Genomic DNA, 20,374 nt, shown 5'->3' on the forward strand with positions numbered 1-20,374 from the left:
GGTACCGCCGAGTGCTGAAGTACATACATATCACTATTGTCTGTTACATCACTGTACTGTTAGTTCTATTAGTGTGATGTGTAAGTGTACGGTGTATTAGATCACACAAACTCACAGAGCGGTACCGCCGAGTGCTGAAGTGCATAAATATCACTATTGTCTGTTACATCACTGTACTGTTAGTGCTATTAGTGTGATGTGTAAGTGTACGGTGTGTTAGATCACACAAACTCACAGAGCAGTACCGCCGAGTGCTGAAGTACATAAATATCACTATTGTCTGTTACATCACTGTACTGTTAGTGCTATTAGTGTGATGTGTAAGTGTACAGTGTGTTAGATCACACAAACTCATAGAGCGGTACCGCCGAGTGCTGAAGTACATAAATATCACTATTGTCTGTTACATCACTGTACTGTTAGTGCTATTAGTGTGATGTGTAAGTGTACGGTGTGTTAGATCACACAAACTCACAGAGCGGTACCGCCGAGTGCTGAAGTACATAAATATCACTATTGTCTGTTACATCACTGTACTGTTAGTGCTATTAGTGTGATGTGTAAGTGTACGGTGTGTTAGATCACACAAACTCACAGAGCAGTACCGCCAGGTGCTGAAGTACATACAGTAAATATCACTATTGTCTGTTACATTACTGTACTGTTAGTGCTATTAGTGTGATGTGTAAGTGTACGGTGTGTTAGATCATACAAACTCACAGAGCAGTACCACCGAGTGCTGAAGTACATACATATCACTATTGTCTGTTACATCACTGTACTGTTAGTGCTATTAGTGTGATGTGTAAGTGTATGGTGTGTTAGATCACACAAACTCACAGAGCGGTACCGCCGAGTGCTGAAGTACATAAATATCACTATTGTCTGTTACATCACTGTACTGTTAGTGCTATTAGTGTGATGTGTAAGTTTACAGTGTGTTAGATCACACAAACACACAGAGCGGTACCGCCAAGTGCTGAAGTACATAAATATCACTATTGTCTGTTACATCACTGTACTGTTAGTGCTATTAGTGTGATGTGTAAGTGTACGGTGTGTTAGATCACACAAACACACAGAGCGGTACCGCCGAGTGCTGAAGTACATACATATCACTATTGTCTGTTACATCACTGTACTGTTAGTGCTATTAGTGTGATGTGTAAGTGTACGGTGTGTTAGATCACACAAACTCACAGAGCGGTACCGCCGAGTGCTGAAGTGCATAAATATCACTATTGTCTGTTACATCACTGTACTGTTAGTGCTATTAGTGTGATGTGTAAGTGTACGGTGTGTTAGATCACACAAACTCACAGAGCAGTACCGCCGAGTGCTGAAGTACATAAATATCACTATTGTCTGTTACATCACTGTACTGTTAGTGCTATTAGTGTGATGTGTAAGTGTACGGTGTGTTAGATCACACAAACTCACAGAGCAGTACTGCCAGGTGCTGAAGTACATACAGTAAATATCACTATTGTCTGTTACATCACTGTACTGTTAGTGCTTTTAGTGTGATGTGTAAGTGTACGGTGTGTTAGATCACACAAACACACAGAGCAGTACCGCCGAGTGCTGAAGTACATAAATATCACTATTGTCTGTTACATCACTGTACTGTTAGTGCTATTAGTGTGATGTGTAAGTGTACGGTGTGTTAGATCACACAAACTCACAGAGCGGTACCGCCGAGTGCTGAAGTACATAAATATCACTATTGTCTGTTACATCACTGTACTGTTAGTGCTATTAGTGTGATGTGTAAGTGTACGGTGTGTTAGATCACACAAACTCACAGAGCAGTACTGCCAGGTGCTGAAGTACATACAGTAAATATCACTATTGTCTGTTACATCACTGTACTGTTAGTGCTATTAGTGTGATGTGTAAGTGTACGGTATGTTAGATCATACAAACTCACAGAGCAGTACCGCCGAGTGCTGAAGTACATAAATATCACTTTCTTCTGTTAAGTGTGATCAGTCCACGGGTCATCATTACTTGTGGGATATTATCTGCTCCCCTACAGGAAGTGCAAGAGGATTCACCCAGCAGAGCTGCCATATAGCTCCTCCCCTCTACGTCACCTCCAGTCATTCTCTTGCACCCAGCAACTAGATAGGTCGTGTGAGAGGACTATGGTGATTATACTTAGTTTTATATCTTCAATCAAAAGTTTGTTATTTTAAAATAACACCGGAGTGTGTTATTACCTCTCTGGCAGAGTTTGAGGAAGAATCTACCAGAGTTTTGCTATGATTTTAGCCGGAGTAGTTAAGATCATATTGCTGTTTCTCGGCCATCTGAGGAGTGAGGTAAAACTTCAGATCAGGGGACAGCGGGCAGATGAATCTGCATAGAGGTATGTAGCAGTTTTTATTTTCTGACAATGGAATTGATGAGAAAATCCTGCCATACCGATATAATGTCATGTATGTATACTTTACACTTCAGTATTCTGGGGAATGGTATTTCACTAGAATTACACTGTAAGAAAGACATAAAGTTGTTTAATAACTAGAGATTATGTTTAATGTTTTTGCTGGAATGTAAAATCATTTTCATTTACTGAGGTACTGAGTGAATAAATGTTTGGGCACTATTTTTCCACTTGGCAGTTGCTTAAATCTGTTTTTTCTGTCAGTTTCTGTTCTCCCTCACTGCTGTGTGTGTGGGGGAGGGGCGCTTTTACTATGCATCAAATATTTTCTCTCAGCAGAGCTGTGAGAATTATAGTTTGACTGACATAAAAACGTTTATTCTGTAATTTGTTTCCTGCTTTCAGATAGATTCTGTACAAATGAAGATTTACCTAACAGAGGACAGGTTAACAAAACTTCAAAGTGCATGCCGTGTCCTTCATTCTATTCAACACCCATCAGTAGCTCAATGCATGGAGGTAATCGGACTAATGGTAGCAGCAATGGACATAGTTCCTTTTGCACGCCTATATCTCAGACCACTGCAACTGTGCATGCTAAGTCAGTGGAATGGGGATTACTCAGATTTGTCCCCCACTCTAAATCTGAATCAAGAGACCAGAAATTCTCTTCTATGGTGGCTTTATCGGCCACATCTAGCCAGGGGAATGCCATTCAGCAGGCCAGACTGGTCAATTGTAACAACAGACGCCAGCCTACTAGGTTGGGGCGCTGTCTGGAATTCTCTGAAGGCTCAGGGACTATGGAATCAGGAGGAGAGTCTTCTTCCAATAAACATTCTGGAATGGAGAGCAGTCCTCAATGCTCTTCTGGCTTGACCCCAGTTAACAACTCGGGGGTTCATCAGGTTCCGGTCGGACAACATCACGACTGTAGCTTATATCAACCATCAGGGAGGGACAAGAAGCTCCCTAGCAATGATGGAAGTATCGAAGATAATTCGCTGGGCAGAGTCTCACTCTTGCCACCTGTCTGCAATCCACATCCCGGGAGTGGAGAACTGGGAGGCGGATTTCTTAAGTCGTCAGACTTTTCATCCGGGGGAGTGGGAACTTCATCCAGAGGTCTTTGCCCAAATACTTCGACGTTGGGGCAAACCAGAGATAGATCTCATGGCGTCTCGACAGAACGCCAAGCTTCCGCGCTACGGGTCCAGATCCAGGGATCCGGGAGCGGTCCTGATAGATGCCTTGACAGCACCATGGACCTTCAGGATGGCTTATGTGTTTCCACCTTTCCCGATGCTTCCTCGATTGATTGCCAGAATCAAACAGGAGAAAGCATCAGTGATTCTAATAGCGCCTGCATGGCCTCGCAGGACTTGGTATACAGATCTGGTGGACATGTCATTCTGTCCACCTTGGTCGTTACCTCTGAAACAGGACCTTCTGATTCAGGGTCCTTTCAAACATCAAAATCTAACTTCTCTGAAGCTGACTGCTTGGAAATTGAACGCTTGATCTTATCAAAGCGTGGTTTTTCTGAGTCAGTTATTGATACCTTAATACAGGCTAGGAAGCCTGTTACCAGAAAGATTTACCATAAAATATGGCGTAAATACCTATATTGGTGCGAATCCAAAGGTTACTCTTGGAGTAAGGTTAGGATTCCTAGGATATTGTCTTTTCTACAAGAAGGTTTAGAAAAGGGGTTATCCGCTAGTTCCTTAAAGGGACAGATCTCAGCTCTGTCCATTCTGTTACACAAGCGTCTGTCAGAAGTTCCAGACGTTCAGGCTTTTTGTCAGGCTTTGGCCAGGATTAAACCTGTGTTTAAAGCTGTGGCTCCACCATGGAGTTTAAACCTTGTTCTTAACGTCTTTACAGGGTGTTCCGTTTGAACCCCTTCATTCCATTGTTATAAAGTTTTTATCTTGGAAAGTTCTATTTTTAATGGCTATTTCCTCGGCTCGAAGAGTCTCTGAGTTATCAGCCTTACATTGTGATTCTCCTTATTTGATTTTTCACTCGGATAAGGTAGTTCTGCGTACTAAACCTGGGTTCTTACCTAAGGTAGTCACTAACAGGAATATCAATCAGGAGATTGTTGTTCCATCCTTGTGCCCAAATCCTTCTTCGAGGAAGGAACGTCTTTTGCACAATCTGGATGTAGTTCGTGCCCTTAAATTTTATTTACAGGCAACTAAAGATTTTCGACAAACGTCTTCCCTGTTTGTCGTTTACTCTGGTCAGAGGAGAGGTCAAAAAGCTTCTGCTACCTCTCTCTCTTTTTGGCTTCGTAGCATAATTCGTTTAGCTTATGAGACTGCTGGACAGCAGCCTCCTGAAAGAATTACAGCTCATTCCACTAGAGCTGTGGCTTCCACTTGGGCCTTTAAGAATGAGGCCTCTGTTGAACAGATTTGCAAGGCTGCAACTTGGTCTTCGCTTCATACTTTTTCCAAATTTTACAGATTTGACACTTTTGCTTCCTCGGAGGCTATTTTTGGGAGAAAGGCTCTTCAGGCAGTGGTTCCTTCTGTATAAAGAGCCTGCCTATCCCTCCCGTCATCCGTGTACTTTTGCTTTGGTATTGGTATCCCACAAGTAATGATGACCCGTGGACTGATCACACTTAACAGAAGAAAACATAATTTATGCTTACCTGATAAATTCCTTTCTTCTGTAGTGTGATCAGTCCACGGCCCGCCCTGTTTTTTAAGGCAGGTAAATATTTTTTAAATTATACTCCAGTCACCACTACACCCTTGGCTTCTCCTTTCTCGTTGGTCCTTGGTCGAATGACTGGAGGTGACGTAGAGGGGAGGAGCTATATGGCAGCTCTGCTGGGTGAATCCTCTTGCACTTCCTGTAGGGGAGCAGATAATATCCCACAAGTAATGATGACCCGTGGACTGATCACACTACAGAAGAAAGGAATTTATCAGGTAAGCATAAATTATGTTTTCTTCTGTTAAGTGTGATCAGTCCACGGGTCATCATTACTTCTGGGATATTAACTGCTCCCCTACAGGAAGTGCAAGAGGATTCACCCAGCAGAGCTGCATATAGCTCCTCCCCTCTACGTCACTCCCAGTCATTCTCTTGCACCCAGCAACTAGATAGGTCGTGTGAGAGGACTATGGTGATTATACTTAGTTTTATATCTTCAATCAAAAGTTTGTTATTTTAAAATAGCACCGGAGTGTGTTATTACCTCTCTGGCAGAGTTTGAGGAAGAATCTACCAGAGTTTTGCTATGATTTTAGCCGGAGTAGTTAAGATCATATTGCTGTTCTCGGCCATCTGAGGAGTGAGGTAAACTTCAGATCAGGGGACAGCGGGCAGATGAATCTGCATAGAGGTATGTAGCAGTTTTTATTTTCTGACAATGGAATTGATGAGAAAATCCTGCCATACCGATATAATGTCATGTATGTATACTTTACACTTCAGTATTCTGGGAGAATGGTACTTCACTAGAATTACACTGTAAGAAAGACATAAAGCTGTTTAATAACTAGAGATTATGTTTAACGTTTTTGCTGGAATGTAAAATCGTTTTCATTTGCTGAGGTACTGAGTGAATAAATGTTTGGGCACCATTTTTCCACTTGGCAGTTGCTTAAATCTGTTTTTTCTGTCAGTTTCTGTTCTCCCTCACTGCTGTGTGTGTGGGGGAGGGGCGCTTTTACTATGCATCAAATATTTCAGTCAGCAACTCATTGTATTCCCTGCATGATCTGGTTCATCTCTACAGAGCTCAGGGGTCTTCAAAACTTATTTTGAGGGAGGTAATTTCTCTCAGCAGAGCTGTGAGAATTATAGTTTGACTGAAATAAAAACTTTTATTCTGTAATTTGTTTCCTGCTTTCAGAAATTGTTATCTTTGCTAATGGGATTAAACCTTTGCTAAAGTTGTGTTGTTTACAAGGATTGAGGCTATAACTGTTTCAATTTATTAATTTTTAACTGTCATAGATCTTCTGTGCTTCTTAAAGGCACAGTACGTTTTAATATTATTCTATTTGAATTGTATTTCCAAGTTGCAAGTTTATTTGCTAGTGTGTTAAACATGTCTGATTCAGAAGATGATACCTGTGTCATTTGTTGCAATGCCAAAGTGGAGCCCAATAGAAATTTATGTACTAACTGTATTGATGCTACTTTAAATAAAAATCAATCTGTACAAATTGAACAAATTTCACCAAACAACGAGGGGAGAGTTATGCCGACTAACTCGCCTCACGTGTCAGTACCTACATCTCCCGCTCAGAGGGAGGTGCGTGATATTGTAGCGCCGAGTACAGCTGGGCGGCCATTACAAATCACATTACAGGATATGGCTACTGTTATGACTGAAGTTTTGGCTAAATTACCAGAACTAAAAGGTAAGCGTGATCACTCTGGGGTGAGAACAGAGTGCGCTGATAATATTAGGGCCATGTCAGACACTGCGTCACAGGTGGCAGAACATGAGGACGGAGAACTTCATTCTGTGGGTGACGGTTCTGATCCAAACAGACTGGATTCAGATATTTCAAATTTTAAATTTAAACTGGAAAACCTCCGTGTATTACTAGGGGAGGTGTTAGCGGCTCTGAATGATTGTAACACAGTTGCAATACCAGAGAAAATGTGTAGGTTGGATAAATATTTTGCGGTACCGACGAGTACTGAGGTTTTTCCTATACCTAAGAGACTTACTGAAATTGTTACTAAGGAGTGGGATAGACCCGGTGTGCCGTTCTCACCCCCTCCGATATTTAGAAAAATGTTTCCAATAGACGCCACCACAAGGGACTTATGGCAAACGGTCCCTAAGGTGGAGGGAGCAGTTTCTACTTTAGCTAAGTGTACCACTATCCCGGTGGAGGATAGCTGTGCTTTTTCAGATCCAATGGATAAAAAGTTAGAGGGTTACCTTAAGAAAATGTTTGTTCAACAAGGTTTTATATTGCAACCCCTTGCATGCATTGCGCCGATCACGGCTGCAGCGGCATTCTGGATTGAGTCTCTGGAAGAGAACATTGGTTCAGCTACTCTGGACGACATTACGGACAGGCTTAGAGTCCTTAAACTAGCTAATTCATTCATTTCGGAGACCGTAGTACATCTTACTAAACTTACGGTGAAGAATTCAGGATTCGCCATTCAGGCACGCAGGGCGCTGTGGCTAAAATCCTGGTCAGCTGATGTTACTTCTAAGTCTAAATTGCTTAATATACCTTTCAAAGGGCAGACCTTATTCGGGCCCGGGTTGAAAGAGATTATCGCTGACATTACAGGAGGTAAAGGCCATGCCCTGCCTCAGGACAAAGCCAAGACTAGACAGTCTAGTTTTCGTTCCTTTCGTAATTTCAAAGCAGGAGCAGCATCAACTTCCTCTGCACCAAAACAGGAAGGAGCTGTTGCTCGCTACAGACAAGGCTGGAAACCTAACCAGTCCTGGAACAAGGGCAAGCAGACTAGGAAACCTGCTGCTGCCCCCAAAACAGCATGAATTGAGGGCCCCCGATCCGGGATCGGATCTAGTGGGGGGCAGACTTTCTCTCTTCGCCCAGGCTTGGGCAAGAGATGTTCAGGATCCCTGGGCGCTAGAGATAATATCTCAGGGATACCTTCTGGACTTCAAATTCTCTCCTCCAAGAGAGAGATTTCATCTGTCAAGATTGTCAACAATCCAGACAAAGAAAGAGGCTTTTCTACGCTGCGTACAAGAGCTCTTGTTAATGGGAGTAATCCATCCAGTTCCACGATCGGAACAGGGACAGGGGTTTTACTCAAATCTGTTTGTGGTTCCCAAAAAAGAGGGAACTTTCAGACCAATCCTGGACTTAAAGATCCTAAACAAATTCCTAAGAGTTCCATCGTTCAAGATGGAGACTATTCGGACAATTTTACCTATGATCCAAGAGGGTCAGTACATGACCACTGTAGATTTAAAAGATGCTTACCTGCACATACCGATTCACAAAGATCATTACCGGTACCTAAGGTTTGCCTTCCTAGACAGGCATTACCAGTTTGTGGCTCTTCCATTCGGATTGGCTACAGCGCCAAGAATCTTCACAAAGGTTCTGGGTGCTCTTCTGGCGGTACTAAGACCGCAGGGAATCTCGGTAGCTCCATACCTAGACGACATTCTGATACAAGCTTCAAGCTTTCAAACTGCCAAATCTCATACAGAGTTAGTGCTGGCATTTCTAAGGTCACATGGATGGAAGGTGAACGAAAAGAAAAGTTCACTCGTTCCACTCACAAGAGTTCCCTTCCTGGGGACTCTTATAGATTCTGTAGAAATGAAGATTTACCTGACAGAGGACAGGCTATCAAGACTTCAAAGTGCTTGCCGCACTCTTCATTCCATTCAACACCCGTCAGTGGCTCAATGTATGGAGGTAATCGGCTTAATGGTAGCGGCAATGGACATGGTACCCTTTGCACGCTTACACCTCAGACCACTGCAACTGTGCATGCTAGGTCAGTGGAATGGGGATTACTCAGACTTATCCCCTTCTCTGAATCTGGATCAAGAGACCAGAAATTCTCTTCTATGGTGGCTTTCTCGGCCACACCTGTCCAGGGGGATGCCATTCAGCAGACCAGACTGGACAATTGTAACAACAGACGCCAGCCTTCTAGGTTGGGGTGCCGTCTGGAATTCCCTGAAGGCTCAGGGACTATGGAGTCAGGAGGAGAGTCTCCTGCCAATAAACATTCTGGAATTGAGAGCAGTTCTCAATGCCCTCCTGGCTTGGCCCCAGTTGACAACTCGGGGGTTCATCAGGTTTCAGTCGGACAACATCACGACTGTAGCTTACATCAACCATCAGGGAGGGACAAGAAGCTCCCTAGCTATGATGGAAGTATCAAAGATAATTCGCTGGGCAGAGTCTCACTCTTGCCACCTGTCAGCAATCCACATCCCGGGAGTGGAGAACTGGGAGGCGGATTTCTTAAGTCGTCAGGCTTTTCATCCGGGGGAGTGGGAACTTCATCCGGAGGTCTTTGCCCAAATACTTCGACGTTGGGGCAAACCAGAGATAGATCTCATGGCGTCTCGACAGAACGCCAAGCTTCCTCGTTACGGGTCCAGATCCAGGGATCCAGGAGCAGTCCTGATAGATGCTCTGACAGCACCTTGGGACTTCAGGATGGCTTACGTGTTTCCACCCTTCCCGTTGCTTCCTCGATTGATAGCCAGAATCAAACAAGAGAGAGCATCAGTGATTCTAATAGCACCTGCGTGGCCACGCAGGACTTGGTATGCAGACCTGGTGGACATGTCATCCTGTCCGCCTTGGTCTCTACCTCTGAAACAGGACCTTCTGATACAGGGTCCCTTCAAACATCAAAATCTAACTTCTCTGAAGTTGACTGCTTGGAAATTGAACGCTTAATTTTATCAAGACGTGGGTTTTCTGAGTCAGTTATTAGTACCTTAATATAGACTAGGAAACCTGTTACCAGAAAGATTTACCATAAGATATGGCGTAAATACCTACATTGGTGTGAATCCAAAGGTTACTCTTGGAGTAAGGTTAGGATTCCTAGGATATTGTCTTTTCTACAAGAAGGTTTAGAAAAGGGTTTATCTGCTAGTTCATTAAAGGGACAGATCTCAGCTCTGTCCATTCTGTTACACAAACGTCTGTCAGAAGTTCCTGACGTCCAGGCTTTTTGTCAGGCTTTGGCCAGGATTAAGCCTGTGTTTAAGACTGTTGCTCCACCATGGAGTTTAAACCTTGTTCTTAATGTTTTACAGGGCGTTCCGTTTGAACCCCTTCATTCCATTGATATAAAGTTGTTATCTTGGAAAGTTCTATTTTTAATGGCTATTTCCTCGGCTCGAAGAGTCTCTGAATTATCAGCCTTACATTGTGATTCTCCTTATTTGATTTTTCATTCGGATAAGGTAGTCCTGCGTACTAAACCTGGGTTCTTACCTAAGGTAGTTACTAACAGGAATATCAATCAAGAGATTGTTGTTCCTTCTTTATGCCCAAATCCTTCTTCAAAGAAGGAACGTCTACTGCACAACCTGGATGTAGTCCGGGCTCTAAAATTTTACTTGCAGGCAACTAAGGAATTCCGACAAACGTCTTCTCTGTTTGTCATTTACTCTGGGCAGAGGAGAGGTCAAAAAGCTTCCGCTACCTCTCTTTCTTTTTGGCTTCGTAGCATAATTCGTTTAGCTTATGAGACTGCTGGACAGCAGCCCCCTGAAAGAATTACAGCTCATTCTACTAGAGCTGTGGCTTCCACTTGGGCCTTCAAGAATGAGGCCTCTGTTGAACAGATTTGCAAGGCTGCAACTTGGTCTTCGCTTCATACTTTTTCCAAATTTTACAAATTTGACACCTTTGCTTCATCGGAGGCTATTTTTGGGAGAAAGGTTCTTCAGGCAGTGGTTCCTTCTGTATAAAGAGTCTGCCTATCCCTCCCGTCATCCGTGTACTTTTGCTTTGGTATTGGTATCCCAGAAGTAATGATGACCCGTGGACTGATCACACTTAACAGAAGAAAACATAATTTATGCTTACCTGATAAATTCCTTTCTTCTGTAGTGTGATCAGTCCACGGCCCGCCCTGTTTTTAAGGCAGGTAAATATTTTTTAATTTATACTCCAGTCACCACTTCACCCTTGGCTTTTCCTTTCTCGTTGGTCCTTGGTCGAATGACTGGGAGTGACGTAGAGGGGAGGAGCTATATGCAGCTCTGCTGGGTGAATCCTCTTGCACTTCCTGTAGGGGAGCAGTTAATATCCCAGAAGTAATGATGACCCGTGGACTGATCACACTACAGAAGAAAGGAATTTATCAGGTAAGCATAAATTATGTTATTGTTTGTTAAATCACTGTACTGTTAGTGCTATTAGTGTGATGTGTAAGTGTACGGTGTGTTAGATCATACAAACTCACAGAGCAGTACCGCCGAGTGCTGAAGTACATAAATATCACTATTGTTTGTTAAATCACTGTACTGTTAGTGCTATTAGTGTGATGTGTAAGTGTACGGTGTGTTAGATCACACAAACTCACAGAGCAGTACCGCCAAGTGCTGAAGTACATAAATATCACTATTGTCTGTTACATAACTGTACTGTTAGTGCTATTAGTGTGATGTATAAGTGTACAGTGTGTTAGATCACACAAACTCACAGAGCGGTACCGCCGAGTGCTGAAGTACATAAATATCACTATTGTCTGTTACATCACTGTACTGTTAGTGCTATTAGTGTGATGTGTAACTGTACAGTGTGTTAGATCACACAAACTCATAGAGCGGTACCGCCGAGTGCTGAAGTACATAAATATCACTATTGTCTGTTACATCACTGTACTGTTAGTGCTATTAGTGTGATGTGTAAGTGTACGGTGTGTTAGATCACACAAACTCACAGAACGGTACCGCCGAGTGCTGAAGTACATAAATATCACTATTGTCTGTTACATCACTGTACTGTTAGTGCTATTAGTGTGATGTGTAAGTGTACGGTGTGTTAGATCACACAAACTCACAGAGCAGTACCGCCGAGTGCTGAAGTACATAAATATCACTATTGTCTGTTACATCACTGTACTGTTAGTGCTATTAGTGTGATGTGTAAGGGTACGGTGTGTTAGATCACACAAACTCATAGAGCGGTACCGCCGAGTGCTGAAGTACATAAATAACACTATTGTCTGTTACATCACTGTACTGTTAGTGCTATTAGTGTGATGTGTAAGTGTACGGTGTGTTAGATCACACAAACTCACAGAGCAGTACCACTGAGTGCTGAAGTACATAAATATCACTATTGTCTGTTACATCACTGTACTGTTAATGCTATTAGTGTGATGTGTAAGTGTACGGTATGTTAGATCACACAAACTCACAGAGCAGTACCGCCGAGTGCTGAAGTACATAAATATCACTATTGTCTGTTACATCACTGTACTGTTAGTGCTATTAGTGTGATGTGTAAGTGTATGGTGTGTTAGATCACACAAACACACAGAGCGGTACCGCCGAGTGCTGAAGTACATAAATATCACTATTGTCTGTTACATCACTGTACTGTTAGTGCTATTAGTGTGATGTGTAAGTGTACGGTATGTTAGATCATACAAACTCCCAGAGCGGTACTGCCGAGTGCTGAAGTACATAAATATCACTATTGTCTGTTACATCACTGTACTGTTAGTGCTATTAGTGTGATGTGTAAGTGTACGGTATGTTAGATCATACAAACTCCCAGAGCGGTACCGCCGAGTGCTGAAGTACATAAATATCACTATTGTCTGTTACATCACTGTACTGTTAGTGCTATTAGTGTGATGTGTAAGTGTATGGTATGTTAGATCATACAAACTCACAGAGCGGTACTGCCGAGTGCTGAAGTACATAAATATCACTATTGTCTGTTACATCACTGTACTGTTAGTGCTATTAGTGTGATGTGTAAGTGTACAGTGTGTTAGATCACACAACCTCACAGAGCGGTACCGCCGAGTGCTGAAGTACATACATATCACTATTGTCTATTACATCACTGTACTGTTAGTGCTATTAGTGTGATGTGTAAGTGTACGGTGTGTTAGATCACACAAACTCACAGAGCGGTACTGCCGAGTGCTGAAGTACATAAATATCACTATTGTCTGTTACATCACTGTACTGTTAGTGCTATTAGTGTGATGTAAAAGTGTACGGTATGTTAGATCATACAAACTCACAGAGCGGTACCGCCGAGTGCTGAAGTACATACATATCACTATTGTCTGTTACATCACTGTACTGTTAGTGCTATTAGTGTGATGTGTAAGTGTACGGTGTGTTAGATCACACAAACTCACAGAGCGGTACCGCCGAGTGCTGAAGTACATAAATATCACTATTGTCTGTTACATCACTGTACTGTTAGTGCTAAAAAGCAAAATGTTATCCTCCAGCACTGGTGATAGGAGTGCCAGCTTGAAGAGCTCCTGCCAAAGCTCCAGATATGTAATTCAAATGAAAAAAGTTCAAGCAGCACCTCCAATTGTACAAATTATTCCAATTTTATTGTACCAAGGCACACAAAATCATGACGTTTCGGGCTCAAATACCCTTAATCATATAACTTAAACATACTAAACACCTCTCTTAAATACCCTCTACCACAGGTGTTACTAATTATAACATTCAATGTCAGAGAATTTTAACTCTTAAGTGTAAATGCCACCTAGTGGTCAGTATAAAGAATAACATACAATATACTTTAAAAAAGTCTAACCATGCTACATACATGTATTGAAGCATACAAGAATACTTTTTACAAAAAAAATTTTCAGAAAAACAATTTCTTTCAAAATAACAATTGTTTTACAGAAAAACCTCTTATGGAGTAGTACACAAACTCATAGAGCGGTACCGCCGAGTGCTGAAGTACATAAATATCACTATTGTCTGTTACATCACTGTACTGTTAGTGCTATTTGTATGATCTAACACACCGTACACTTACACATCACACTAATAGCACTTACAGTACAGTGATGTAACAGACAATAGTGATATGTATGTACTTCAGCACTCGGCGGTACCGCTCTGTGAGTTTGTGTGATCTAACACACTGTACACTTACACATCACACTAATAGCACTAACAGTACAGTGATGTAACAGACAATAGTGATATTTATGTACTTCAGCACTCGGCGGTACTGCTCTGTGAGTTTGTGTGATCTAACACACCGTACACTTACACATCACACTAACTCACAGGGCGGTACCGCCGAGTGCTGAAGTACATAAATATCACTATTCTCTGTTACATCACTGTACTGTTAGTGCTATTAGTGTGATGTGTAAGTGTATGGTGTGTTAGATCACACAAACTCACAGAGCAGTACCGCCGAGTGCTGAAGTACATAAATATCACTATTGTCTGTTACATCACTGTACTGTTAGTGCTATTAGTGTGATGTGTAAGTGTACGGTGTGTTAGATCACACAAACTCACAGAGCGGTACCGCCGAGTGCTGAAGTACATAAATATCACTATTGTCTGTTACATCACTGTACTGTTAGTGCTATTAGTGTGATGTGTAAGTGTACGGTGTGTTAGATCACACAAACTCACAGAGCGGTACTGCCGAGTGCTGAAGTACATAAATATCACTATTGTCTGTTACATCACTGTACTGTTAGTGCTATTAGTGTGATGTGTAAGTGTACGGTGTGTTAGATCACACAAACACACAGAGCGGTACCGCCGAGTGCTGAAGTACATAAATATCACTATTTTCTGTTACATCACTGTACTGTTAGTGCTATTAGTGTGATGTGTAAGTGTATGGTGTGTTAGATCACACAAACTCACAGAGCAGTACCGCCGAGTGCTGAAGTACATAAATATCACTATTGTCTGTTACATCACTGTACTGTTAGTGCTATTAGTGTGATGTGTAAGTGTACGGTGTGTTAGATCACACAAACTCACAGAGCAGTACCGCCGAGTGCTGAAGTACATACATATCACTATTGTCTGTTACATCACTGTACTGTTAGTGCTATTAGTGTGATCTGTAAGTGTACGGTGTGTTAGATCACACAAACTCACAGAGCGGTACCGCCGAGTGCTGAAGTACATAAATATCACTATTGTCTGTTACATCACTGTACTGTTAGTGCTATTAGTGTGATGTGTAAGTGTACGGTGTGTTAGATCACACAAACTCACAGAGCGGTACCGCCAAGTGCTGAAGTACACACATATCACTATTGTCTGTTACATCACTGTACTGTTAGTGCTATTAGTGTGATGTGTAAGGGTACGGTGTGTTAGATCACACAAACTCACTGAGCGGTACCGCCGAGTGCTGAAGTACATAAATATCACTATTGTCTGTTACATCACTGTACTGTTAGTGCTATTAGTGTGATGTGTAAGGGTACGGTGTGTTAGATCACACAAACACACAGAGCGGTACCGCCGAGTGCTGAAGTACATACATATCACTATTGTCTGTTACATCACTGTACTGTTAGTGCTATTAGTGTGATCTGTAAGTGTACGGTGTGTTAGATCACACAAACTCACAGAGCGGTACCGCCGAGTGCTGAAGTACATAAATATCACTATTGTCTGTTACATCACTGTACTGTTAGTGCTATTAGTGTGATGTGTAAGTGTATGGTGTGTTAGATCACACAAACTCACAGAGCGGTACCGCCGAGTGCTGAAGTACATAAATATCACTATTGTCTGTTACATCACTGTACTGTTAGTGCTATTAGTGTGATGTGTAAGGGTACGGTGTGTTAGATCACACAAACACACAGAGCGGTACCGCCGAGTGCTGAAGTACATACATATCACTATTGTCTGTTACATCACTGTACTGTTAGTGCTATTAGTGTGATGTGTAAGTGTACGGTGTGTTAGATCACACAAACTCACAGAGCGGTACCGCCGAGTGCTGAAGTACATACATATCACTATTGTCTGTTACATCACTGTACTGTTAGTGCTATTAGTGTGATGTGTAAGTGTACGGTGTGTTAGATCACACAAACTCACAGAACGGTACCGCCGAGTGCTGAAGTACATAAATATCACTATTGTCTGTTACATCACTGTACTGTTAGTGCTATTAGTGTGATGTGTAAGTGTACGGTGTGTTAGATCACACAAACTCACAGAGCGGTACTGAAGTACATAAATATCACTATTGTCTGTTACATCACTGTACTGTTAGTGCTATTAGTGTGATGTGTAAGTGTATGGTGTGTTAGATCACACAAACACACAGAGCGGTACCGCCGAGTACTGAAGTACATAAATATCACTATTGTCTGTTACATCACTGTACTGTTAGTGCTATTAGTGTGATGTGTAAGTGTACGGTGTGTTAGATCACACAAACTCACAGAGCGGTACCGCCAGGTGCTGAAGTACATACAGTAAATATCACTATTGTCTGTTACATTACTGTACTGTTAGTGCTATTAGTGTGATGTGTAAGTGTACGGTGTGTTAGATCACACAAACTCACAGAGCGGTACTGCCGAGTGCTGAAGTACATAAATATCACTATTGTCTGTTACATCACTGTACTGTTAGTGCTATTAGTGTGATGTGTAAGTGTACGGTGTGTTAGATCACACAAACTCACAGAGCGGTACCGCCGAGTGCTGAAGTACATAAATATCACTATTGTCTGTTACATCACTGTACTGTTAGTGCTATTAGTGTGATGTGTAAGTGTACGGTGTGTTAGATCACACAAACTCACAGAGCGGTACCGCCGAGTGATGAAGTACATAAATATCACTATTGTCTGTTACATCACTGTACTGTTAGTGCTATTAGTGTGATGTGTAAGTGTACGGTGTGTTAGATCACACAAACACACAGAGCGGTACCGCCGAGTGATGAAGTACATAAATATCACTATTGTGTGTTACATCACTGTACTGTTAGTGCTATTAGTGTGATGTGTAAGTGTACGGTATGTTAGATCATACAAACTCCCAGAGCAGTACCGCCGAGTGATGAAGTACATAAATATCACTATTGTCTGTTACATCACTGTACTGTTAGTGCTATTAGTGTGATGTGTAAGTGTACGGTGTGTTAAATCATACAAACTAACAGAGCGGTACCGCCGAGTGCTGAAGTACATAAATATCACTATTGTCTGTCATTGTAGATTTCTAAACTGCCCCTGGAAACAACATTAGCACAAGGCATGAATTGTAAGCGACCATATTTGAATACATTTGGGATGAAGCCCTATTCAATATACAAAAAGAGACATGAAGCTGTGCAACAAAAATGCTGTTGATAAAAAAAGGCTTGGTAAAGGGCTGATGGCACACTATGGAACACAGCACCGTACAGGAGATGTTTCAGACATTCTGTAGCTAGGCACTAATGCATACATAAATAGGTTTACTGACCCTTTAATGACTGCCATACCATGGTCTTACACTGTAAGCAAGCACTGGGTGTATTATTATTATTATTATTATTAAAGGGACATAATACTCATATGCTAAATCACTTGAAACTGATGCAGTATAACTGTAAAAAGCTGACAGGAAAATATCACCTGAGCATCTCTATGTAAAAAAGGAAGATATTTTACCTCACAATCTCCTCAGCTCAGCAGAGTAAGTTCTGTGTAAAAAGTTATACTCAACTGCTGCTCAGCTGCATGTAAAAAAAAACTGAAGAAAAGAAATGAACTGCAGCCAATCAGCATCAACAGTGCTGAGGTCATGAACTCTTTTACTGTGATCTCATGAGATTTCACTTAACTCTCATGAGTTTTCATTGTAAACTTCCTTACACTGAATAGGGAAATAAGATGAGTGTGCACAAAAGCTCGCTCCTTCCGCTGTCGCAGGACAGACATACTGATTTGTTGCTTAGAAGTCCTTTACAATGGGATGTGGCTACTGAGAAACTTTTGAGGTAAAATATCTTTCTTTTTTTCATAGAGATGTTCATGTGATATTTTCTAGTCAGCTTTTTACAGCTATACTGCATCACTTTCAAGTGTTTAAACATTTGGGTATTATGGCCCTTTAATACACCCAGTGTGTTTCAGACATTCTGTAGCTAGGCACTAATGCATACATAATAGGTTTACTGACCCTTTAATGACTGCCATACCATGGTCTCGCACTGTAAGCAAGCACTGGGTGTATGCTCTGTTTTGCTCATGGGGAGGGTGGTACAGAATCTGATTGGTTGTCTGTTTATAAATAAAATCTTATAATAAGGCTGGTTACCTGCAGCTTACTTACTCCTAAATTACAATAATAAAGTATGTTTCACACTATTATAAAGTGAGCATATTTATACATTGTGCAAGGATCACACCATTACACTCTTCTGCTGTCAGGTGTCTAAAATCCCTAAACACAATGTAGCCCTTTATACATTGCAGCCTTCTCTGGCATCCAAGGTGTTAACCCTTAGCTGTCACCCTAACCCCAGCCCTAATATATCTTTGTAATTAATAATAATATTTTAATAATACTAATAAAATACTTTAGTGACTCCCATTGCTAAAACAGATCAGAAATCCCACTTCCTGCTCAAAATCACCTAAATGTAATTTTGCCTTTAATGTCCCTTTAATGTTTTTATTGTAATTCGCTATTTCTAATGCTAACCAATAACGTGTAAAAACTGCGCTATATACTGTAGATCACCTAATTAAGTAATTAATATAACAGAACTAACAGCTGCAAGTAGTCAGTACAACACTATTTTTAGCTCTTGCAATGGTTTATCGGATGTAAATATGGGAGGATCCATAAGGACCAAACAGGCGTGATCATACCTAGGGAGGCGGAGCTAGAATTGACAGCTCACCAATGAGCTCCAAGAATAACGGTTCCCTCTGGAATGTTGCGAAGAGCCAATCACTTTTGTAAGGGTGGGGTTTGTGTTGTCAGGTCGAGGCTTGGAACGCTGCTTGAGCTTGGAACGAAAGTATTAGTTGTTCATGCAAGAACAGGGTAATAGCTCCCTCTGGTGGTAATGATCATACCTGCGTGCATGGCTGCTGATATCTAAGACATTCACTCTTATTTATAAAAGACGATTAAGAGACGTTTACAATTCAGAGTATCTACACAATTTCATGGAAGTTAGCTCTTTATTGAAATTTCTTTAACCAGACAGCCTCAAACTGAGTTTAAAATATAAATATAGGTTTTATTTAAATAGAAATCTGCTCAATATAATCTAGTTACATAAAGGTGAATTCTCTTTATATACTGTAATCATTTTATATACAAACTGGAAGAACATTAACCAAAGGGCTCACTTTGGCATCAATATAAAAACTACAATTTTGAATAAGTAACTAATATTTTCAAAGGGTTACTGACCATTGGGCCGCTGATTTCCCTATGAATATAAGTAGGGTAGATCCCCCTTCATGACACACAATTGTCCTTAGCCTTGCCTGTGGTGCCTAAAACATTGGGCCAGGCTAAAAACAATTCCATGTCATGGAGGGGGATCTACATTTTGTATATTTATAGTAAAATCAGTGGCCCAATGGTCATTAACCTTTTATATCAGTTACCTATTTAAAATTGTAGTTTTTGTTTTGTTAAGTGCTCGGCAAGTCCATAGCGTTATTTCTACTGTGTATTTAACCCCCTTGTTGGGGTTAAACACACAGTAGTACACGGTCACTAGTCTTAAAATTACATACTCTAACGAATTACAGCTTGTGTGTTATCAACTAGTATGTCCCTTTTAAATTCCACTTATTAAGCCCCTTGAGCTGCGGCTTAATTTTTAAACACTGACTATGCCTTTATCCTTTACTCTTCTTATGGCACCACAAAGCATTGACACTGACATATTTGTCACATGTAGAGTCACTTCTTTCACGTGGTGGCCATAAAAGTCTGTGGCTTCAGAGTTGTGTTTGCTGGAAAAGAGCAGATAAAAAAAAAACAGGTAAGTATCACCAGGGCCTGCTCAAGGTATTGTGCTGCCTGGGTCCAAGAATGAAATGATGCCCCCCCCCCCCCCCCCCCAGTAGTAAAATTACTGATTAGCTTGTCAACCAACTAGTCTGGATGCTGACCTTACTAAGCCTGCCTACCTGCATGCAACCAATGCTCATCCATGATTGTACAATAATTGTAAATTAAGTTAGGGAAGGGATGTATTCATCCCACCTTGAATGTTGCCCCTGACCGGTTCTGTGTCTTTGTGCATGAAGAGGATATGCTGCTGGGAGCCTGCGACTTCCCCCACGGAGGACAGGAGTGGTCTGGGTCTGACAGTGACTCACTCAGTCACTGAAGTGCTGCTCCTTGTCAAGTGTTGCCTGGGTCCATAGGACCACTTGGTCCCATGTTTGAGCCGGCCATGAGTATCACTACTTGCTGAAAATTAATGATTTGAGTGTGTGTGTGTGTGTGAGACTAAGGGGATAAAAAAATCATTGCTCCATGTAGTACTGGCACAAAGAG

The sequence above is a fragment of the Bombina bombina genome, chromosome 12, assembly GCF_027579735.1.
Source record: "Bombina bombina isolate aBomBom1 chromosome 12, aBomBom1.pri, whole genome shotgun sequence".
NCBI classification, from domain to species: Eukaryota; Metazoa; Chordata; class Amphibia; order Anura; family Bombinatoridae; genus Bombina; species Bombina bombina.